The sequence below is a fragment of the Coregonus lavaretus genome, assembly GCF_964263955.1.
Source record: "Coregonus lavaretus genome assembly, chromosome: 7".
Taxonomy (NCBI): domain Eukaryota; kingdom Metazoa; phylum Chordata; class Actinopteri; order Salmoniformes; family Salmonidae; genus Coregonus; species Coregonus lavaretus.
The window spans coordinates 61,202,885-61,228,620 of NC_139994.1; the positions used below are offsets into that span (position 1 = coordinate 61,202,885).

Genomic DNA, 25,736 nt, shown 5'->3' on the forward strand with positions numbered 1-25,736 from the left:
ATGTGCAAGACCCAGGTGGGTCAGTCTCTTCCTCTATCCATCACCCTCTCCTCCTCTTCCTCTATCCATCACTCTCTCCTCTTCCTCTCTCCATCACTCCTCATGTCATAATATTCACTGTGGTTCTGTCTCTCAGATTTGTCTGGGGACTTACCCTAGCAGATGTGCCCTACTTTTTAGTTAAATTGATGCTCCCGAACCTTTGTATGATTTCAGCCAGTAGTTTTTAAAGTGGTGCTTATGAGCCAAAAACGGGTACCCGTTGTTTGTGTACTAAATCATCCAATTGTGAACCACTTGATCCATTTCATATGATATGTTATGTCTTGCAAAATTATGATTATTAATTTTTTGTGCAATTCGTATGATATGTTACAAATTTGTTGTGCTTAAGATCCCGGGCCGCATCTTTAAAGGCCCAGTGCAGTCGAAAAAGCGATGTTCCTGTGTTTTATATATATTTTCACACTATGAGGTTGGAATAATACTGTAAAATTGTGAAAATTATGATAATGCCCTTTTAGAAGTGTAAGAGCTGTTTGAAAAGACCTCTTGAAATGTCAGCCTGTTTTGGTGGGATGGAGTTAATTTACCAGGCGGTAAATTAGTTAATAGACCAATAAGAAAGAGAGTTCCAAACCTCTCTGCCAATAACAGCTAGTTTTCAGTTTTCCCCTCCCCACTCAGACCACTCCCAGACGGTCTTAGCTAAATTGCTCTTTGCTAAGAAGCTTTTTTTTAAATGTATTATTATTTAATTGAAAACAATCACAGTAATATACTTAATTGTTACCCAGAAATGATTTGATATTGAGAGACAAAAACAGCTGCATTGGACCTTTTAAGCATTGTCTTTGTAATGTCTTTAAGTTAACTGTGTGTGTGTCTTCCCTACAGGCAAGCTGGGTGAAGCATATCCTCATAAGCCTGAACAGCATGTGCACAGAGCTGGGTGTGCCCTTGGCTGGTAAGGTAAACAGTGAATAGCAGTACATGGCAACATGTAAAAGGGTACTCAACCTAAGATGAGGCCATCCAGAATGTCTGTAAAACTTGTAAAAATGTTTAGTCTTTTAGACAAGTTGCTTTACTGAAATGGCACATTCTTCATTGTTTGTTTTCTAGAGGCCATCAGAAGAACAGAGGGAGTTGACCAACAAGTGGAGTGAAATGGGGACAGACGAACCAGGTCTTGACCTACATCTACATACAAACTCTATGTTGATGACAATGTTTATAAGATTAACTGGAGTTATTTCTGGATGTATCGTAGGATGTAACTCTTGTGATTTTAATCAAGACTGTGTGTGTGTGTGTGTGTGTGTGTGTGTGTGTGTGTGTGTGTGTGTGTGTGTGCGCGCTCGTGCCTGTTTGTGTGTGCCATGCATACTTACTGTATATACCTCTTGCGTAGGTGAATTACACTACGTTTCCTCTGCTTGTGCATAGTACTCTCTGTAACATGACAGTTTCCTAACAATGCTATCTGAGAGAAGGGGGTATGATAACATTTACCAGTGTGTGCCGGGCATTGGTATAAACAGTGAGCCTTGTGAATCCAGAGGATAACCAGACTCCTGGGCCTCGCTCCGATAACGAGTGGAACTCCTCTCTCAACCTTAACATGCCCTCTTTCTGGATGGACCATGCACTTGACTTGGACTGAAGGTTGGGAATCTTCCTTCCAGTGAAGATGTTATGCCAGGTTTTCCATTGGAGATCAAAATGAATGTCCAATTACCAACACATATTCTATTCAATGGCCACCAACTCTTGAGAAAAGCTAGTGAGCTGCAAACCTGTTGCAACCATCCACCCGAGCATCTCTGCCAAGTTGTAATTACATGATGTCTATTTAATTACAATTATTATTGTTATTATTATTATTATTATGTTTTTATCAAAAGCAACTATGACATATGTTCTTCTGTCTTGGGTTCTCTACAGATCTCAGCAGTTTCAGGCCTGCCTATTCCCCCAAAATACTTTCTGGAGGTAAGTGGGTTTCATTAATCATTCAGACTGGCAACCTAAATGCGGTAAGACTGCAGTTCTTACAAGACTCAATTTCCCATGATTCACAGGTGCTGATCAGCTTACGGAACCCTAACCATGGCAGCAGTGAGGGGGCCAGCGCTAAGAGTCACTGGGGCCTCACCCAGGCTCCCCTCCACGTCAGAGACATACCTCAGATGGAAGTGTGTGTGTGTGTCTGTGTGTGTGTGTGTGTGTGTGTCTGTCTGTGTGTCTGTGTGTGTGTGTGTGTGTGTGTCTGTGTGTGTGTGTGTGTGTCTGTGTGTGTGTCTGTGTGTGTCTGTGTGTGTCTGTGTGTGTGTCTGTGTGTGTGTGTGTGTCTGTGTGTGTCTGTGTTGTGTGCCGTGTGTGTGTGTTATTCCACAGGTGGTAGGAGAAAGAGAAACACTTGACCTGACTATATGAGAATAGAAAGGTTCAGAACTTTTGTGAAGCATCACAGCACAGTGGAAAAATATATGGCAGCTAGAAATCCTTCAGCGATAGATGGGAGGGGTTGAGGGTAGCTGAACGCTGGGACTAAAAACAAACAAAAGATAACTAATGTAAAATATACTGTCTGTGAAATGTATGTAGTATGTATAAGCTGGAAGTGGAAGTATTGTTGTCCATTAGTTTACTCCAATTAGGGGAGAGGCGGTAGGGTTAGCGGAAAATAATAAAGAAGGAAAATACATTTAATTAGTTCACTCAAAAAAAAAAAAACAAAAAAAAAACACTTGACCTGTACCATCCGTATGTGTCGAAACATAATATGTGCGTGTGTGTTTATGCATTTCTACTGCCTCTGTAGAAGCATCATTCATGAGACAACCTATATCCTTTAGGGGAACAGGAACTATTTGTCTGCATGTTTACCTTCATACCGTGCACGTAATGTATGGCGCAATATCATTTATGACCTACTCATGGTCCCAGATGGTGTTTAGGATGTTTCAATGATGTTTACTCTATTTTAATGTTTTGTCCCAGAAAGTCCTAGTCAGAGCTGAGCCTGACCACGGGGCAGCTGGGAATTGACGAGCATACACACATGCAGTACCAGTCAAAAGTTTGGACACACCTACTCATTCAAGGGTTTTTCTTTATTTTTACTGTTTTCTACATTGTAGAATATTAGTGAAGACATCAAAACTATGAAATAACACATATGGAATCATGTAGTAACCAAAAACGTGTTAAACAAATCAACATATATTTTATACTTGAGATTATTCAAATAGCCACCCTTAGCCTTGATGTCAGCTTTGCACATTCTTGGCATTCTCTCAACCAGCTTCACCTGGAATGCTTTTCCAACAGTCTTGAAAGAGTTCCCACATATGCTGAGCACTTGTTGGCTGCTTTTACTTCACTCTGCGGTCCGACTCATCCCAAACCATCTCAATTGGGTTGAGGTCAGGGGATTATGGAGGCCAGGTCATCTGATGCAGCACTCCATCACTCTCCTTCTTGGTAAAATAGCCCTTACACAGCCTGGAGGTGTGTTGGGTCATTGTCTCACAAAGACACGGCGGTTGGAACCAACAATCTCCAATTTGGACTCATCAGACCAAAGGACAGATTTCCACCGGTCTAATGTCCATTGCTTGTGTTTCTTGGCCCAAGCAGGTCTCTTCTTCTTATTGGTGTCCTTTAGTAGTGGTTTCTTTGCAGCAATTCGACCATGAAGGCCTGATTCACACAGTCCCCTCTGAACAGTTGATGTGGAGATGTGTCTGTTACTTGAACTCTGTGAAGCATTTATTTGGGCTGCAATTTCTGAGCCTGGGAACTATAATTAACTTATCCTCTGCAGCAGAGTTAACTCTGGGTCTTCCATTCCTGTAGCGGTCCTCATGAGAGCCAGTTTCATCATAGCGCTTGATGGTTTTTGCGACTGCACTTGAAGAAACTTTCAAAGTTCTTGAAATGTGCCGTATTGACTGACCTTCATGTCTTAAAGTAATGATGGACTGTCATTTCTCTTTGCTTATTTGAGCTGTTCTTGCCATAATATGTACTTGGTATTTTACCAAATAGGGCTATCTTCTGTATACCCCCCCTACCTTGTAACAACAAACGCATTAAGAAGGAAAGAAATTCCTGTTAATTGAAATGCATTCCAGGTGACTACCACATGAAGCTGGTTGAGATAATGCCAAGAATGTGCAAAGCTGTCATGTAGGCATATTTGAATAATCTAGTTTTAATGTCTTCACTATTATTTTACAATGTAGAAAATAGTAAAAAATTAAGAAAAACCCTGGAATGAGTAGGTGTGTCCAACCCTTTGACTGGTAGTGTACCTCCAGGTAAAACCCGACCAACATGTATTGATCTAGCTCTCTGTGTCATGATGAAAATACAGCTAGAAATTGAGAATTATGGATCATTTACCGGCAATTCATATTCCATATTTAGTTGGAAGAACTTCTAGTTGTATAGTAAATCAGTCAAAATCATCAGAGAGATTTTTTTTTAACCTAGCAAATACAGAAATAAAGCTGGATTGAGAAAGAACAGCTCGGTTGATTTCTTATCAGTTTGTGTCACTGTTTCTCTTGCATTTCGGCCGTTCCTCATCTCTCAAACAATATCTGTGTGTCTAAGAAAGGTTTAAATGGCATTGTATTCATTGCCTTCTGTTTGCAAATCCTACTGATGCAGTAGTCGGTTCTGGAAACGGATCCACTTCAGGCTGACAAATTTATATATTTTTGTTTTCTCTCTCTTTCCTATCACCGGGCAGATTTGTTTGAAAGCGAGCATGTTCGCATTGGAAAGAAAGGTAAGATATATAGATTGAAGATTCATTTTGGGGATTTAATAGTGTGTATCTGTCTTTTGGTGTTGTAACATAGCCAGTTGGTCCTCTCTGGAACATGTCTTCCTGATATGAAAGTGGTACATTTGGAGACCACGCACGCACGCACACACGCACGCACACACGCACGCACGCACGCACGCACGCACGCACGCACGCACGCACGCACGCACGCACGCACGCACGCACGCACGCACGCACGCACGCACGCACGCACGCACGCACGCACGCACGCACGCACGCACGCACGCACGCACGCACGCACGCACGCACGCACGCACGCACGCACGCACGCACGCACGCACGCACGCACGCACGCACGCACGCACGCACGCACGCACGCACGCACGCACGCACGCACGCACGCACGCACGCACGCACACACACACACACACACACACACACACACACACACACACACACACACACACACACACACACACACACACACACACACACACACACACACACACACCTCCCTTGGGAAACCCCTAAAGTTAGCTCTTGCCATAACTAATCCTCTCCTTCACCCTCTCAAGTGGCTTAGTCTCGCATACACTTCTCCAAATAGGCGAGGGCCGCACTTTTGCACTCTACCCTGCCCATGTACACTGTACCTGGCCTGGGAACACATAGTAACACAGGCACCCATATTGTATACAACCCCTAGTGCCCTCGCTGTCTGTTCTACATGGGTAGGAATGTGTTTTAACATCCCATTGGCCAAGTGAGGGTAGAGGAGGGCAGAATGTTTATGTTGGAGTGTGTTATTGGCTCTCCAACACCTGGACTGAGTAAAGTCAAGGGTCATGTGTGTTTGGGATCTGTCTCAGGAAGAGGGATGGTTCTGATGTGGTCTGATCACATGCGTTGAGTTGTAGTTGTGTGGTCAATGGAATGTGAAAGGGACTTGTGGAGTGTTGTTATACTGACACATTGTAAGTGAGGTTATTACATAGTGAGTCATTTGGTTATTACACTTGAATATGAAAGGGGTGAGTGGTATTCTAGACATACTCAAAAAATGTATTATCCCCTCCAAATGTTGTGTGTTAGTGTGTTCTATTGATGTATGTCCTACTCTCTCTGTGTTCTATTGATGTATGTCCTACTCTCTCTGTGTTCTATTGATGTATATCCTACTCTCTCTGTGTTGTATTGATGTATGTCCTACTCTCTGTGTTGTATTGATGTATATCCTACTCTCTGTGTTGTATTGATGTATATCCTACTCTCTCTGTGTTCTATTGATGTATGTCCTACTCTCTGTGTTGTATTGATGTATGTCCTACTCTCTGTGTTGTATTGATGTATATCCTACTCTCTCTGTGTTGTATTGATGTATGTCCTACTCTCTCTGTGTTCTATTGATGTATATCCTACTCTCTCTGTGTTGTATTGATGTATGTCCTACTCTCTGTGTTGTATTGATGTATATCCTACTCTGTGTGTGTTGTATTGATGTATGTCCTACTCTCTCTGTTGTATTGATGTATGTCCTACTCTCTGTGTTGTATTGATGTATGTCCTACTCTCTGTGTTGTATTGATATATGTCCTACTCTCTGTGTTGTATTAATGTATATCCTACTCTCTCTGTGTTGTATTGATGTATGTCCTACTCTCTGTGTTGTATTGATGTATATCCTACTCTCTCTGTGTTGTATTGATGTATGTCCTACTCTCTGTGTTGTATTGATGTATATCCTACTCTGTGTGTGTTGTATTGATGTATGTCCTACTCTCTCTGTTGTATTGATGTATGTCCTACTCTCTGTGTTGTATTGATGTATGTCCTACTCTCTGTGTTGTATTGATATATGTCCTACTCTCTGTGTTGTATTAATGTATATCCTACTCTCTCTGTGTTGTATTGATGTATGTCCTACTCTCTCTGTGTTGTATTGATGTATGTCCTACTCTCTGTGTTGTATTGATGTATATCCTACTCTGTGTGTGTTGTATTGATGTATATCCTACTCTGTGTGTGTTGTATCGATGTACAGTGGGGGAAAAAAGTATTTAGTCAGCCACCAATTGTGCAAGTTCTCCCACTTAAAAAGATGAGAGAGGCCTGTAATTTTCATCATAGGTACACGTCAACTATGACAGACAAATTGAGAAAAAAAATTCCAGAAAATCACATTGTAGGATTTTTAATGAATTTATTTGCAAATTATGGTGGACTTGTAGAATAATAGTGAAGACATCAGAACTATGATATAACACATATGGAATCATGTAGTAACCAAAAAAGTGTTAAACAAAAAAAATATATTTTATATTTGAGGTTCTTCAAATAGCCACCCTTTGCCTTGATGACAGCTTTGCACACTCTTGGCATTCTCTCAACCAGCTTCATGAGGTAGTCACCTGGAATGTATTTCAGTGAACAGGTGTGCCTTGGCATTGTGGAGCAGCCCAGCAGTACAGAAGACAGGGGCGTCCCGCCGACCTACGAGCTGACCTCTGGACTTAAATCTTCAACTCTACTAATGAGCGTGAGGTAACACACACAAACACAAACACAAACACCCTAGTTTAACGTATCATTATGTCAATGTTAAAGACAATTACAGTGAGGGAAAAAAGTATTTGATCCCCTGCTGATTTTGTACGTTTGCCCACTGACAAATACATGATCAGTCTATCATTTTAATGGTAGGTTTATTTGAACAGTGAGAGACAGAATAACAACGAAAAAATCCAGAAAAACGCATGTAAAAAAATGTCATAAATTGATTTGCATTTTAATGAGGGAAATAAGTATTTGACCCCTCTGCAAAACATGACTTAGTGCTTGGTGGCAAAACCCTTGTTGGCAATCACAGAGGTCAGACGTTTCTTGTAGTTGGCCACCAGGTTTGCACACATCTCAGGAGGGATTTTGTCCCACTCCTCTTTGCAGATCTTCTCCAAGTTATTAAGGTTTTGAGGCTGACATTTGGCAACTCAAACCTTCAGCTCCCTCCACAGATTTTCTATGGGATTAAGGTCTGGAGACTGGCTAGGCCACTCCAGGACCTTAATGTGCTTCTTCTTGAGCCACTCCTTTGTTGCCTTGGCCGTGTGTTTTGGGTGATTGTCATGCTGGAATACCCATCCATGACCCATTTTCAATGCCTTGCTGAGGGAAGGAGGTTCTCACTTAAGATTTGACGGTACATGGCGCCGTCCATCGTCCCTTTGATGGGGTGAAGTTGTCCTGTCCCCTTTGCAGAAAAACACCCCCAAAGCATAATGTTTCCACCTCCATGTTTGACGGTGGGGATGGTGTTCTTGGGGTCATAGGCAGCATTCCTCCTCCTCCAAACACAGCGAGTTGAGTTGATGCCAAAGAGCTTGATTTTGGTCTCATCTGACCACAACACTTTCACCCAGTTCTCCTCTGAATCATTCAGATGTTCATTGGCAAACTTCAGACGGGCCTGTATATGTGCTTTCTTGAGCAGGGGGACCTTGCGGGCGCTGCAGGATTTCAGTCCTTCACGGCGTAGTGTGTTACCAATGTTTTTCTTGGTGACTATGGTCCCAGCTGCCTTGAGATCATTGACAATATCCTCCTGTGTAGTTCTGGGCTAATTACTCACCGTTCTCATGATCATTGCAACTCCACGAGGTGAGATCTTGCATGGAGCCCCAGGCCGAGGGAGATTTACAGTTATTTTGTGTTTCTTCCATTTGCGAATAATCGCACCAACTGTTGTCACCTTCTCACCAAGCTGCTTGGCGATGGTCTTGTAGCCCATTCCAGCCTTGTGTAGGTCTACAATCTTGTCCCTGACATTCTGAGATTAGGAGCACTCCCTTTAAGAGTGTGCTCCTAATCTCAGCTCGTTACCTGTATAAAAGACACCTGGGAGCCAGAAATCTTTCTGATTGAGAGGGGGTCAAATTCTTATTTCCCTCATTCAAATGCAAATCAATTTATAAAAAATGTTACATGCGTTTTTCTGGATTTTTTAGTTGTTATTCTGTCTCTCACTGTTCAAATAAACCTACCATTAAAATTATAGACTGATCATTTCTTTATCAGTGGGCAAACGTACAAAATCAGCAGGGGATCAAATACTTTTTTCCCTCTCTGTATGTTGAATCTGCTACTGCGGGTTTTCACTCTGTCTGCCTGTGTTTGGTATGAACCTGTGGTTTTCACTCGTGTCTGCCTGTGTTTGGTATGAACCTGTGGTGTTAACTCTGTCTGCCTGTGTTTGGTGTGAACCTGTGGTTTTCACTTGTCTGCCTGTGTTTGGTATGAACCTGTGGTTTTCACTTGTCTGCCTGTGTTTGGTGTGAACCTGTGGTTTTCACTTGTCTGCCTGTGTTTGGTGTGAACCTGTGGTTTTCACTTGTCTGCCTGTGTTTGGTATGAACCTGTGGTTTTCACTCTGTCTGCCTGTGTTTGGTGTGAACCTGTGGTTTTCACTTGTCTGCCTGTGTTTGGTATGAACCTGTGGTGTTAACTCTGTCTGCCTGTGTTTGGTATGAACCTGTGGTTTTCACTCGTGTCTGCCTGTGTTTGGTATGAACCTGTGGTGTTAACTCTGTCTGCCTGTGTTTGGTATGAACCTGTGGTGTTAACTCTGTCTGCCTGTGCTTGGCATGAACCTGTGCTGTTAACTCTGTCTGCCTGTGTTTGGTGTGAACCTGTGGTTTTCACTTGTCTGCCTGTGTTTGGTATGAACCTGTGGTTTTCACTTGTCTGCCTGTGTTTGGTGTGAACCTGTGGTGTTAACTCTGTCTGCCTGTGTTTGGTGTGAACCTGTGGTTTTCACTTGTCTGCCTGTGTTTGGTGTGAACCTGTGGTGTTAACTCTGTCTGCCTGTGTTTGGTGTGAACCTGTGGTTTTCACTTGTCTGCCTGTGTTTGGTATGAACCTGTGGTTTTCACTCTGTCTGCCTGTGTTTGGTGTGAACCTGTGGTGTCTCAGTGGTGGAAAAAGTACCCAATTTTCATACTTCAGTAAAAGTAAAGATACATTAATAGAAAATGACTCAAGTAAAAGTCACCCAGTAAAATACTTCTTGAGTAAAAGTCTAAAAGTATTTGGTTTTAAATGTACTTAAGTATCAAAAGTAAATGAGTATATAGAACATTAAGAACACCTGCTCTTTCCATGAGATAGACTGACCAGGTGAATCCAGGTGAAAGCTATGATTCCTTATTGATGTCACTTGTTAAATCCACTTCAATCAGTGTAGATGAAGGGGAGGAGACAGGTTAAAGAAGGATTTTTAAGCCTTGAGACAATTGAGACGTGGATTGTGTATGTGTGCCATTCAGAGGGTGAATGGTTAAGACAAAAGCTTTAAGTGCCTTTGAACGGGGTATGGTAGTAGGTGCCAGATGCACCGGTTTGTGTCAAGAACTGCAGCGCTGCTGGGTTTTTCATGTTCAACAGTTTTCCGTTTGTATCAAGAAAGGTCCAGCATCCCTGTGGAACGCTTTCGTCACCTTGTAGATTCCATGCCCCGACGAATTGAGGCTGTTCTGAGGGCAAAAGTGGTGGGTGCAACTCAATATTAGGAAGGTGTTCCTAATGTTGGGTGTACTCAGTGTACAGCACATTCAGAAAGTATTCAGATCCCATGACTTTTTCCACATTTAGTAGAAAAAAAAATAAAAAATAAAACCTTATTTACACAAGTATTCAGACCCTTTGCTCTGAGACTAGAAATTGAGCTCAGGTGCATCCTGTTTCCATTTATCATCCTTGAGATGTTTCTACAACTTGGAGTTCACCTGTGGGAAATTCAATTGATTGGACATGATTTGGAAAGGCACACACCTGTCTATATAATATCCCACAGTTGACAGTGCATGTCAGAGCAAAAGCCATGCGGTCGAAGTAATTGTCCGTAGAGCTCCGAGACAGGATTGTGTTGAGGCACAAATCTGGGGAAGGGTACTAAAAAATTTCTGCAGCATTGAAGGTCCTCAAGAACACAGTGGCCTCCATCATTCTTAAATGGAAGTGTTTGGAACCACCAAGACTCTTCCTAGAGCTGGCTGCCCGGCCAAACTGAGCAATCGGGGGAGAAGGGCCTTGGTCAGGGAGGTGACCAAGAACCTGATGGTCACTCTGACAGAGCTCCAGAGTTCCTCTGTGGAGATGGGAGAACCTTCCAGAAGGACAACCATCTGTGCAGAACTCCACCAACCAGGCCTTTATGGTAGAGTGGCAAGACAGAAGCCACTCCTCAGTAAAAAGCACATGACAGCCCGCTTGGAGTTTGCCAAAAGGCACCTAAAATCTCTCAGACCATGAGAAACAAGATTCTCTGGTCTGATGAAACCAAGATTGAACTCTTTGGCCTGAATGCCAAGCGTCACGTCTGGAGGAAACCTGGCACCATCCCTAAGGTGAAGCATGGTGGTGGCAGCATCATGCTGTGGGGATGTTTTACAGCGGCAGGGACTGGGAAACTAGTCAGGATCGAGGGAAAGATGAACGGAGCAATGTACAGAGATCCTTGATGAAAACCTGCTCCAGAGCGCTCAGGACCTCAGACTGGGGCAAAGGTTCACCTTCCAACATGGCAATGACCCTAAGCACACAGCCAAGACAATGCAGGAGTGGCTTCGGGACAAGTCTCAATTTCCTTGAGTGGCCCAGCCAGAACCCAGACTTGAACCCGATCGAACATCTCTGGAGAGACCTGAAAATAGCTGTGCAGCGACACTCCCCATCCAAACTGACAGAGCTTGAGAGGATCTGCAGAGAAGAATGGGAGAAACTCCCAAAATACAGGTGTGCCAAGCTTGTAGCGTGATATCCATGAAGACTCGAGGCTGTAATCGCTGCCAAAGGTGCTTCAACAAAGTACTGAGTAAAGGGTCTGAATACTTATGTAAATGTGATATTTCAGTTTTGTGTTTTTAATAAATGTGCAAAAATGTCTAAAAACCTGTTTTTGCTTTGTCATTATGGGGTATTGTGTGTAGATTGACAAGGGGAAAAAAACTATTTAATCCATTTTAGAATAAGGCTGTAACGTAACAAAATGTGGAAAAAGTCAAGGGGCATGAATACTTTCCGAATGCACTATATGTCAATTATACGTGTGTGTGTGTGTGTGTGTGTGTGTGTGTGTGTGTGTGTGAACTTCAGAATCAAAAGTAATAGTATAAATATTTCACATTTATTTTATTAAGCCAACCAGGCGGCACCATTTTCTTGCTTTTTAAGTTTACAGATAGCCAGGGGCACACTCCAACACTTAGACATCATTTACAAATGAAGCATGTGTGTTTAGTGAGTTCACCAGATCAGAGGCATTAGGGATGACCAGGGATGTTCTCTTGATAAGTGCGTCCTGTCCTGCTAGGCATTCAAAATGTAACGAGTACTTTGTACTCGTCAGGAAAATTGTATGGAGTAAAAAGTACATTATTTTCTTTAGGAATCTAGTGAAGTAAAAGTAGTCAAAAATATAAATAGTAAATTACAGATACCCCCCAAAACGACTTAAGTAAAAATACTTAAAAGTACTACTTAAGTATTTTACACCACTGGTTAATGATTTCCATCGTTCAGACTGGAAGAGAGGGACTGTTTTAGTGGGGTCATTCTGGTAGAGAGGAGACTTAGGTCATGTATATCCACCTGTGTTGGTTCTCCATTCATTGACAGAATGAAGGGACACATATGTTTATCCTGATTGATATTTATGAGTATTCTGTGTACGCATTCTCTAAAGTATTCATACATACCCCTTGACTTATTCCACATTTTGTTGTGTTACAGCCTGAATTCAAAAGGGCTATTTTTTTTAAATTTAATTTACACGATACCCCATAATGACAAAGTGAAAACATGTTTTTAGAAATGTTTGCACATTTATTGAAAATTAAGTACAGAAATATCTCATTTACATAAGTATTCACTCCCTGAGCCAATACATGTTAGAATAATCTTTGGCAGCAATTTAAAGCTGTGAGTCTTTCTGGGTAAGTCTCTAAGAGCTTTGCACACCTGGATGGTACAATATTTGCATATTATTCTTTTTTAAATTCTTCATTCTCTGTCAAGTTAGTTGTTGATCATTGCTAAACATCCATTTTCAAGTCTTGCCATATATTTTCAAGTCAAAACTGTAATTAGGCCACTCAGGAACATTCAGTGTCATCTTGGTAAGCAAATCCACTGTATTTTTGGCCATGTGTTTTAGGTTATTGACCTGCTGAAAGGTGAATTTGTCTCCCAGTGTCTGTTGGAAAGTAAACTGAACCAGGTTTTCCTCTAGAATTTTGCCTGTGCTTAGCTGTCGATGACAAGCATACCCATAACATGATGCAGCCACCACCATGCTTGAAAATATGAAGAGTGGTACTTAGGGATGTGTTGTGTTGGATTTGCCCCAAACATAGCGCTTTGTATTCAGGACATAAATTACATTTCTTTGCAGTTTTACTTTAGTGCCTTGTTGCAAATAGATGCATGTTTTGGAATGTTTTTATTCTGTACAGTCTTCCTTCTTTTCATTCTGTCATTTAGGTAGTATTGTGGAGTAACCTAAATGTTGTTGATCCATCCTCAGTTTTCGCTTATCACAGCCATTAAACTCTGTAACTGTTTTAAAGTCACCATTGGTCTCATGGTGAAATCCCTGAGCGGTTTCCTTCCTCTCCAGCAACTGAGTTAGGAAAGACGCCTGTATCTTTGTAATGACTGGGTGTATTGATACCCCATCCAAAGTGTAATTAATAACTTCACCATGCTCAAAGGGATTTTTTTTACCCATCTACAAATAGGTGCCCTTCTTTGCGAGGCATTGGAAAACTTTCCTGGTCTGTGTTTGAAATTCACTGCTTGACTGAGGGACCTTACAGATGATTGTATGTGTGGGGTACAGATATGAGGTAGTCATTAAAAAATCATGTTAAACATTATTATTGCACACAGAGAGTCCATGCAACTTAGTATGTGACTTGTTAAGGACATTTTTACTCCTGAACTTATTTGCCATAAATAAATAGGTCATTTAGCAGACGCTCTTATCCAGAGCGACTTACAGGAGCAATTAGGGTTAAGTGCCTTGCTCAAGGGCAAATCGACAGATTTTTCACCTAGTCGGCTCTGGGATTAGAACCAGCGACCTTTCGGTTACTGGCACAACGCTCTTAACCACTGAACTACCTGCCACATAACAAAGGGGTTGAATACTTATTGACTCAAGACATTACAGCTTTTAATTTTTAATTAATTTGTAAAGATTTTGAAAAACATAATTCCACTTTGACATAATGGGGTATTGTGTGTAGGCCACTGACCAAAAATCTAAATTCAATCAATTTTTACCTTCTCCTGCATTGGGGTAAATCAGGGTCACACAGTGTTTCTTGGTAGTCTTAAACAAATCTACTTTGAAACAAAAGTATACGACTTACACACATGATTATGGGCTTACAAAGAAGAAGGCACCTGTACCATTTTGAGTTTGCATCCCGATTGTCACGATCGTTCATCGACGGGACGGACCAAGGCGCAGCGTGATATGCATACATGTTTATTTATACTGAATAAACACCACAACAAATGAAACGAAATGTGACGTCCAAGGTAGACAAACAACATACCTCACACGGAACAAGATCCCACAACCCACTAGTGCCAATAGGCTGCCTAAGTATGGTCCACAATCAGAGACAACGAGCGACAGCTGCCTCTGATTGGGAACCACACCGGCCAACATAGATCTAGAAGATCTAAACATAGAAAATACAACATAGAACATACCACACAGAAAATACACACCCTGACTCAACAAATACGAGTCCCCAGAGTCAGGGCGTGACACCGATATTACACTTTATATACATCACAGAAGACTGAAGTATAACAAAACCTTTTTGTTTTCACAGGTAGCTTAGTGGGTAAGAGCGTTGTGCCGGTAACCGAAAGGTCGCTGGTTCTAATCCCCGAGCCGACTAGGTGAAAAATCTGTCGATGTTCCCTTAAGCAAGGCACTTAACCCTAATTGCTCCTGTAAGTCGCTCTGGATAAGAGCGTCTGCTAAATGACAAAAAAAAAAAAATTATATTCCAGACTCTGACATTGCTCATTCTAATATTTATATATTTCTTAATTAATTTCTTTAAATTTTTTGGATTTGCGTGTATTGTTTTGTATTGTTAGGTATTACTGCACTTTTGGAGCTAGAAACATAATCATTTAGCTACAACAGCAAAAACATCTGCAAAATATGTGTACGTGACCAATACATTTAATTTGATTTGACACACACACATTCCACTTTGACATTATAGGTTATTGCGTGTAGGCCAGTGACACAAAATCTCAATTTAGTAAATGTTTAATTCAGGCTGTAACACAACAAAATGTGGAAAACGTCAAGGGGTGTGAATACTTTCTGTTCATAGCTTCTTATATGTTCATGAACGTTACAACCTACATAGCTTCAAACAAGCTCTCCAATAAAAAAAGGTTTGCATGCGTCAAGATTTTGGAAGCCTTGCAGTTGGTTGAACCATCAACCCTGGACATTAGACAATGTCCTCAAGAAATTAACATACTGTACATGTAGATACGCATATGCATCTTTTATATACTGAATGCCATAGGCCTATTTCACCGGACAGGTTTCTACAGTTGGATGGCCTATTTCACCGGACAGGTTTCTACAGTTGGATGGCCTATTTCACCTGACAGGTTTCTACAGCTGGATGGCCTATTTCACCGGACAGGTTTCTACAGCTGGATGGCCTATTTCACCGGACATGTTTCTACAGTTGGATGGCCTATTTCACCGGACAGGTTTCTACAGTTGGATGGCCTATTTCACCGGACAGGTTTCTACAGTTGGATGGCCTATTTCACCGGACTGGTTTCTACAGTTGGATGGCCTATTTCACCGGACAGGTTTCTACAGTTGGATGGCCTATTTCACCGGACAGGTTTCTACAGTTGGATGGCCTATTTCACCGGACCGGTTTCTACAGTTGGATGGCCTATTTCACCGGACAGGTTTCTACAGTTGGATGGCACCCCTGTGCCATAGTAAATGAGCTAGGCTTGTGTTTACCCCATCCTGCCGTAACTCGTCCCGGGGCGCTGTGACCGCCAACGTAATCAAACGGGTGCGATTTAGCAAAGTTAGCTCAAACAATAGGGCCAGCTCCCTGTGTGGCAAATGGCTTTGCCCCCCGTGTTTGTATAACCCAGGGAAGGGACCTCCGCCTTGTTGCAGGCCGATCAAGCAAGGCCCCTTCCGTGGCAAGATTGATCCTCAAGGAGATTATAGGGATCCAGGGGAGGTCTGGAGAGTATCCCCTTCACCAGGTTTGACAGTAGGATAAACAGAGTTATGTTCAGGACAGGAGAGAGAGCTATCCGCTATCCATACTCTATATGTACCACTATCTGGAGTCTAGTGTGACATGGAGGTATTGTATGACAGGTAAGGATACTCAGGATATTGTGTCAATGCACAGAGCTTTATGTTACTAGAGTGTGACCTAAACATCTTCAAGGACAGCCTCCAGGTTGTATTAACCAATCACCACCATCCTCTTAAACAGAACACGCCCACTACATCCCATAAACAACCATCCGTCAAATCTCATTCCCAGTTGGTGACGTACTGTGGCCTTGCCTGCATCCCCCAATCCTTCATGTTAGTAAAGGGTAAATGCTGTCTATCGCAGATAGGCTAATGGATGGACGCCTTTAAGGGTCCTCGCCCAGGAGACAGGGCTTCCCACGGGGTGATGGATGGAGGTGGTGGGCGGCCATTCCTCGCCCACTATGTGATGGCATAGCCTCCTTATGTACAGTCTCTTACAGCTGGCTTGAGGCACAGAGGCAGCTGTATGTATACTCCATGTCCCTGAGGTACTGTAAGTCAAGAATGACAAAGCAGTTAAGTTGGAATGTCAACGGCTGAAACGTCAATCCGAAAGAGACTTCTAGAAATATTTGTTGTGGATATATTTGCCTTCTCATCCAAAGGATAGGGAGGAAAGTTAATGTGAATGTCAAGTTTGAGTTACAATAAAAAAATATAAAAAAGTAAAACATGTATTATATTGCTCAGTATCTTAATTATTGTGAACGGGAATGACCCTCATATCTGAGATAGTAAAAGAAGATAGTCATTTATTAATGTTTTAAAGGAAATGTTAATGTCTCAAATTGACGATATCCAGATAATTTAAAATCTAATCTTTGTGTTTTGAATATGTCTGGGAAGCCCTACCTCTTGACTCGGACGAGCAACCCGAACCCAATCTCTCCTTTCCTCCCCACCATTCTCTCTTTTCCAAAGTGCTTGAAGTCTGTCAGAGTTGAAGTTTTATTCCTCTTTTCCTCCCTGTCTTCTGTCCCCTCGTTCTTTTATGATAGCTCATCTCAGACCGGAGACATGTCTGATGTTAAATAACTATGTGGTGAGCGGTGTCAAAACACTTCCCGTTGCACTAACCTTGCCTCCTTGTCTGAATAAATCACGGTCATGTCAATGTCAACGACCACATCAATAACAAAATACACAAGGTGATTTAAGGACATCAGACAGTAGATTCAGATAGATGATCGTATTATAAGAGGGCAAACATGGAAGGAACGCTGCTATCTTTAATTTAGTGGAGGCTGCTGATTGGAGGACGGCTCATAATATAATGGCTGGAACAGAGCGAATGGAATGGCGTCAAACACCATGGAAACCATGTGTTTGATGTATTTGATACCATTCCTCTCCAGCCATTACCCCGAGCGAGTCCTCACCAACTAAGGTGCCATCAGCCTCCTGTGCTTGAATTGCGTTTACTTCCTGTATTGGAATGAGTGGTCAACGACTTGGATGAACGGTTGTAGGCTGTTTAGGGGGCCCATATTATATACTGTGGAGGTTTTATCCTTTAGGTTGATGTTATTTATAAGTGACTGACTGACTGTTTTGTTAGACAGGATGTGATGCATTATGAGCAGCTGAAGGTTGGGGTCATACAACATGACCTGTGGGTGGATAACCTCATCTACAAGGTAGGCTTTGGGGGACCAATAGAAGCATGCAAACACGTCCAACACATCACATACAAACACGTGCGGTCGTTGAGGACCTAGTCACGACTTCCTCCGAAGCTGCCTCCCCTCCTTGTTCGGGCAGGCTTCGGCGTTCGTCGTCACGTAGCCTTCTTGCCACTGCCGCTCCATATCACATCATTCCATTTGTTTTGTCTTGTTTATTACACACACCTGGTTCATATTCCCTCATCAGTACCTGTGTAAGTGTTCCCTCTGCCCCCCTTGTGTTTGTGTGTGATTGTTTATTGTGGAGGTACTATAGCTCGGTGGAGCTACTTTGTATATGTATCGCTGGGATATTCACCTGTGTGCCTTGTTTTTTCCAGTCCGTACTGGAGTGTATTACACATTGATGCGTACCGCTGTGTTCCTGATTAAACTATATATTCTGTGATTTACCCTCCTGCGCCTGACTCCGTCCGAAATCAACCGCCCCAACAGTATGTTCTTTAAAAACTGTACTGAACAAAAATATGTAAAGTGTTGGTCCCATGTTTCATGAGCTGAAATAAAAGATCCCAGAAATTTTCCATAAACACAAAAAGCTTGTTTCTCTCAAATGTTGTGTACAAATTTGTTTACATCCCTGTTAGTGAACATTTCTCCTTTGCCAAGATAATCCATCCACATGACAGGTGTGGCATATCAAGAAGCTGATTAAACAGCATGATCATTACACAGGTGCACCTTGTGCTGGGGACAATAAAAGGCCACTCTAAACTGTGACCGTCCGGCTCGATTGGGTCTTCTGTAGCAACATTTGAAATTGTAAAGTAATTCTGCATTGAAAGTTGATAAACTTGTAACCCCACTTTTGAGAAAATGGCACTTGAATGTTTTGGTACACATACTGGAGAGCTCTTCTTTGTCTTCACCCATTCAGCATTGTTCACACCATCTCAAGCCTTAGCCCCACCCATCTCTTTAAGGATTCACATGCATGACATCAGTGAATGGAATGTGGTCCACAATAGCATAGCTGGTGTAGTTTAACACCAATAAACCCATCCCATCCGTATATGTCAATCTAGCAAACCAGGCAACTAAAAGCAACTTTCCCCAAAAAAATTCTAGCTTGTTAGCTAGCTAGCTAACGTTAAGTAATTAATCCCAACTCCTAACGTTACTACCCTGCATGAATCTGCAGGTAGCTAACCAAATATATTCATTGTTCAACATTAGGCTATAACTAGCAATGTAAATAGCTCTGTGATACGAATAAAATTACTACACAGATCATATAAACGTAACATTAGCTAGCAAGCCAGCCAGCAAACGTTAGCTAGCTAGCTAACAGTACGCTTTAACTTGCAATGAAATTGACTTTCTGACAAAATTAGAAACGTATAATAACTGAATGTAGCTAGCTAGACTCTTACCTGTATACATGGATGAACGCTTCTCCCTCTCTATCACGGATGCCATGGTTGCCCTTAGTTTGAAGATGTAAGACAGGTGTTTTATATAACAGCCTTCTGTTTGTTCTCTTTTCGACTCCCTCTGCATATTTGCAATCAAACGCCAACATTTTCTCCATCTATCATACTCCAGCTATCATACTCTGCTTCCACCGGGCATTCCACTGATTTCAAAACTTGGTCATCCAGAAAGTGGAGAGCAACACTTTTGCATTTTACACACACCTGGTTCATATAAAATTATGTTTACGTTCAAATGCTCTCCTGTGAAGTAGTGATGCGTGCGACATATGCCTAGTTTCCTGAAACAAGTCACAATTATGCAGTTTTGTCACACAACACAATGCCACAGATGTCTCAAGTTATGAGGGCGTGTGCAATTGGCATGCTGACTGCAGGAATGTCCACCAGAGCTGTTGCCAGAGAATTTAATGTTAATTTCTCTACCATAAGCCGCCTCCAACGTTGTTTTAGAGAATTTGGCAGTACGTCCAACCGGCCCCTCAACCGCAGACCACGTGTAACCACGCCAGCCCAGGACCTCCACATCCGGTTTCTTCATCTGCGTGATTGTCTGAGACCAGCCACCCGGACAGCTGATGAAACTGAAGAGTTTTTCTGTCTGTAATAAAGCCCTTTTATGGGGAAATACTCATTCTGATTGGCTGGTTCTGGCTCCCCAGTGGGTGGGCCTATGCCCTCCCAGGCCCACTCATGGCTGTGCTCCTGCCCAGTGATGTGAAATCCATAGATTAGGGCCTAATTTATTTATTTCAATTGACTGATTTCCTTATTTAAACTGTAACTCAGTAAAATCGTTGAAATTGTTGCGTGTTGTGTTTATATTTGTGTTCAGTATTGTGGTGATGTGTCAGGTATTTATTTCTTATAGCTTTATTTTTCTCCCAATTACCCTTTGTTTTCTCCAGGATTTGAAACTAACTGCTAATAATGACGACTTCTACTTTGTGTTTGAAGATTTTCTGTATCAGGTGAGGGTGACAAATTTTCCCTCTTTAATTTCTCTCGTTCTCTCTCTCTCTCTCTTTCTCTCTCTCGCTCTCTCTCTCTCTCTCTCTCTCTCTCTCTCTCTCTCTCTCTCTCTCTCTCTCTCTCTCGCTCTCTCTCTCTCTCTCTCTCTCCCTCTCCTCTCTCTCGCTCGCTCGCTCGCTCGCTCGCTCTCTCTCTCTCTCTCTCTTTCTCTCTCTCTCTCTCGCTCTGTCTCTCTCTGTCTCTCTCTCCCTCGCTCTCTCTCTCTCTCTCTCTCTCTCTCTCTCTCTCTCTCTCTCTCTCTCTCTCTCTCCCTCTCTCACACTCTCCCTGTCTCTCTCCCACTCTACTCTCTCTTTGCCTCCCTCTTTCTCTCAATCAAACACTCAGCAGTATTACTCCATACCATTACCATGTCTTTGTAGCACTAGACATAACTAAACACATACATCCAGTAGCTGGAGTGTTATATGTAGGGGGTGTTAGAGCGTGTACATAGAGGGGAGGTAATGGTTGTAATAATAACATGAATACCACTAGACTAAACTACTCTCACTCCTACATACACAACCTTCCATTCTAACACATACAGTTTTAGAAAAAAGGGTTCTAAATGGGTTCTACGGCTGCCCCCACAGGAGAACCCGTTTTGGTTCCAGGTAGAACCCTTTTTGGTTCCAGGTAGAACCCTTTTTGGATTTCATGTAGAATCCTCTGAAAGGGTTCCACATTGAACCCAAAAGAGTTCTACCTGGAACCAAAAGGGTTTTAACTGGAACCAAAAAGGGTTCTTCAAAGGGTTCTCCTATGGGGGCATCCGAAGAACCCTTTTAAGTTCTAGATAACAAATTTTTTTCTAAGAGTGTATAGTTACACACACAATTGTAGAGATGTATGATCTTATCTTATTTTTTTTGGGATTTAGCGGTTGATTGAGCGGACGTATAATTTTCTGAACATAATGCAACACAAGTGGGTCTAAGTAATTGAAATGTATTCCCAATCGGAAGAGAAGATAAGATTACCATCTAAAATTCCTCTCATGTTGTCGTCTGAAGAACCGAGCTGCCACTTGAGTTTCTTCCATTTTCCAAGTGATTTCTCCTCAGTATAGACTTTCTTCTCGAGTGAAACGAAACAACTCAAACAGAGTAATTTGCCACTGACCAAATATTAATATGAATGTGTATCAGGGAAGTGGGTGTGTACTTTGTGTGTGCGTTTATGTGTGTGTGTGTGTGTGTGTGTGAATTTCCATAGGTGCTGCTATGTGTTTTTGGAGACACTGCGGTCTTGGAGCACTTTAGCTATAACAGTGCCTACATTCAAGGTAAGTCATTCTTCCCTTGAGGAGGACGCATACTATCTGAACTAAGTGATCTGTAAGGGAAAATTCATACAAGGTCTTAACGTCATGATTGCTTCCTTGCAGGCAAGGTGGGAGGAGTTTGCTCTAGTTTATCCTCCAAATGGTGAGATAGCAGTCCTTAACCCCAAATCACTATATTATTCACTTGTGCTCAATCATTAATTGATTATCATGATTTTCAATGTATCCTCCATATAGGTGTCATCCCAGTCCATAGTTTCTCAATGTATGGTACGTGTGGTTTCTACCTTCTATATCATACCAGCTGAATTCAAAACCAGGAAATAGGCCTCACTCTGTAATGTTTGCACGAACAATGTCATGACACCCGTTGTATGTAGATCCAGTGCTGAGGTGTTACTGTGTGTCTGTGTCCTGCAGTGGCCCCTCTGCTTCCTGTACAACGAGCCCTCCAAGCTGTACAGTGGGGACAGGGAGAGGAACGTACGCTACTTCTTCAGGCTGCACTCCGTCTCCTCCGAGAGAGAGAGAGAGAGAGAGAGAGAGAGAGAGAGAGAGAGAGAGAGAGAGAGAGAGAGAGAGAGAGAGAGAGAGAGAGAGAGAGAGAGAGAGAGAGAGAGAGAGAGAGAAGAGAGAGAGAGAGAGAGAGAGAGAGAGAGAGAGAGAGAGAGAGAGAGAGAGGAGAGAGAGAGAGAGAGAGAGAGAGAGAGAGAGAGAGAGAGAGAGAGAGAGAGAGAGAGAGAGAGAGAAGATAGAGATAGAGATAGAGATAGAGATAGAGATAGAGATAGAGATAGAGATAGAGATAGAGATAGATGTATGTTAGTTCTACCTGGAACCAAAAGGGTATATTCTCTGTTCATATTTGTGTTTCTATGGACAGTACCAGTCAAAAGTTTGGACACACCTACTCATTCCAGAGTTTTTCTTTATTTTTACTATTTTCTACATTGTAGAATAATAGCGAAGACATCAAAACTGTCAAATAACACATATTGAATCATGTTGTAACCAAAAAAACTGTTAAACAAATCAAAATATATTTGAGATTCTTCAAATAGCCACCCTTTGCCTTGATGACAGCTTTGCACACTCTTGGCATTCTCTCAACCAGCTTCATGAGGTAGTCACCTGGAATGCATTTAAATTAACAGGTGTGCCTTCTTAAAAGTTAATTTATGGCATTTATTTCCTTAATGCGTTTGAGCCAATCAGTTGTGTTGTGACCAGGTAGGTGTGGTATACAGAAGATAGCCCTATTTGGTAAAGGACCAAGTCCATATTATGGCAAGAACAGCTCAAATAAGCATAGAGAAACGACAGTCCATCATTACTTTAAGACATGAAGGTCAGTCAATACGGAACATTTCTAGAACTTTGAAAGTTTCTTCAAGTGCAGTTGCAAAAACCATCAAGCGCTATGATGAAACTGGCTCTCATGAGGACCGCCACAGGAATGGAAGACCCAGAGTTACCTTTGCTACAGAGGATAAGTTCATTAGAGTTACCAGGCTCAGAAATTGCAGCCCAAATAAATGCTTCACAGAGTTCAAGTAACAGACATATCTCAACATCAACTGTTCAGAGGGGACTGTGTGAATCAGGCCTTCATGGACGAATTGCTGCAAAGAAACCACTACTAAAGGACACCAATAATAATAAGAGACCTGCTTGGGCCAAGAAACACGAGCAATGGACATTAGACCAGTGGAAATGTGTCCTTTTGGAGATTGTTGGTTCCAACCACTGTGTCTTTGTGAGACGTGGTGTGGGTGAACGTATGATCTCCGCATGTGTATTTCCCACCGTAAAGCATGGAGGAGGAGGTGTTATGGTGTGGGGTGCTTTGCTGGTGACACCGTCTGTTATTTATTTAGAATTCAAGGCACACTTAACCAGCATGGCCACCACATCATTCTGCAGCGATACGCCATCCCATCTGGTTTGGGCTTAGTGGGACTATCATTTGTTTTTCAACAGGACAATGACCAAACACACCTCCAGGCTGTGTAAGGGCTATTTTACCAAGAAGGAGAGTGACGGAGTGCTGCATCAGATGACCTGGCCTTCACAATCCCCCGACCTCAACCCAATTGAGATGGTTTGGGATGAGTTGGACCGCAGAGTGAAGGAAAAGCAGCCAACAAGTGCTCCGAATATGTGGGAACTCCTTCAAGACTGTTGGAAAAGCATTCCAGGTGAAGCTGGTTGAGAGAATGTCAAGAGTGTGCAAAGCTGTCATCAAGGCAAAGGGTGGCTACTTTGAAGAAACTCAAATATAAAATATATATTTTGATTTGTTTAACACTTTTTTTGTATTCACTAAAGTATGTTGTCTTGGTGGTTAAGTGTTTGGTTAACTGTTTAATATGGTTGTGTTTCTGTGTGTCTCTCTCTGTGTGTGTGTGTGTGTGTGTGTGTGTGTGTGTGTGTTTAACTAAACAAACATTTCACCAACTGGGGACATTTTGTTAGTCCCCACAAGGTCAAATGCTATTTCTATGGGGTTAAGGTTAGAATTAGTGTTAGGGTTAGATTTACGTTAAGGGGTATGAGTTAGGAGCTAGGGTTAGGGTTAAGATTTTTGGGTTAAGGTAAGGGTAAGAGTATGGGTTAGGATTAGGGAAAAAAATGTTTTGAATGGGACTGAATTGTGTGTCCCTACAAGGATAGCTGTACAAGTGTTTGTGTGTGTGTGTGAGTGTGTGTTTGTGTACAGTACATGTACATGTCTTCACATTACTAATGTTATTCCCTAGGTGTATATGAGGGCTTAGTGTCATTACTAATGTTATTCCCTAGGGTGTATATGAGGGCTTAGTGTCATTACTAATGTTATTCCCTAGGTGTATATGAGGGTGTAGTGTCATTACTAATGTTATTCCCTAGGGTGTATATGAGGGTGTAGTGTCATTACTAATGTTATTCCCTAGGGTGTATATGAGGGTGTAGTGTCATTACTAATGTTATTCCCTAGGGTGTATATGAGGGCTTAGTGTCATTACTAATGTTATTCCCTAGGGTGTATATGAGGGCTTAGTGTCATTACTAATGTTATTCCCTAGGTGTATATGAGGGTGTAGTGTCATTACTAATGTTATTCCCTAGGGTGTATATGAGGGTGTAGTGTCATTACTAATGTTATTCCCTAGGGTGTATATGAGGGCTTAGTGTCATTACTAATGTTATTCCCTAGGTGTATATGAGGGCTTAGTGTCATTACTAATGTTATTCCCTAGGGTGTATATGAGGGCTTAGTGTCATTACTAATGTTATTCCCTAGGGTGTATATGAGGGTGTAGTGTCATTACTAATGTTATTCCCTAGGGTGTATATGAGGGTGTAGTGTCATTACTAATGTTATTCCCTAGGGTGTATATGAGGGCTTAGTGTCATTACTAATGTTATTCCCTAGGTGTATATGAGGGTGTAGTGTCATTACTAATGTTATTCCCTAGGGTGTATATGAGGGTGTAGTGTCATTACTAATGTTATTCCCTAGGGTGTATATGAGGGCTTAGTGTCATTACTAATGTTATTCCCTAGGTGTATATGAGGGCTTAGTGTCATTACTAATGTTATTCCCTAGGTGTATATGAGGGCTTAGTGTCATTACTAATGTTATTCCCTAGGGTGTATATGAGGGTGTAGTGTCATTACTAATGTTATTCCCTAGGGTGTATATGAGGGTGTAGTGTCATTACTAATGTTATTCCCTAGGGTGTATATGAGGGCTTAGTGTCATTACTAATGTTATTCCCTAGGTGTATATGAGGGCTTAGTGTCATTACTAATGTTATTCCCTAGGATGTATATGAGGGCTTAGTGTCATTACTAATGTTATTCCCTAGGGTGTATATGAGGGTGTAGTGTCTCTGTGCCACCAGTGTGAGAGGCTGCTACAGGTCTTCTACGGGAGATAGACGCTGAGGCGTGAGTACACTCACGCACGCACGCACGCACGCACGCACGCGCGCGCGCGCACACACACACACACACCCACCCACCCCAACCCAACCTTCATACAACTCTGTCGAAATGAGTGGCAGTATTCCAAGCAATGCCTCCATCTAGTGGCCAACTACTGCAAACACGTTATTTTGTGGCTTCATAT

The 25,736-nt window shown here is 42.1% G+C and overlaps 1 pseudogene across 1 annotated transcript; it reads left to right on the forward strand.

Moving 5' to 3' along the window:
* LOC311132613 (TBC1 domain family member 19-like) lies at positions 1–25,545 on the forward strand (annotated as a pseudogene). The gene is made up of 10 exons: positions 1–15; positions 898–967; positions 7,260–7,345; positions 17,768–17,842; positions 20,232–20,294; positions 21,553–21,626; positions 21,725–21,764; positions 21,860–21,892; positions 22,043–22,132; positions 25,510–25,545. The product of its transcript is annotated as a TBC1 domain family member 19-like (transcript).
* Positions 25,546–25,736: the final 191 nt, after the last annotated feature.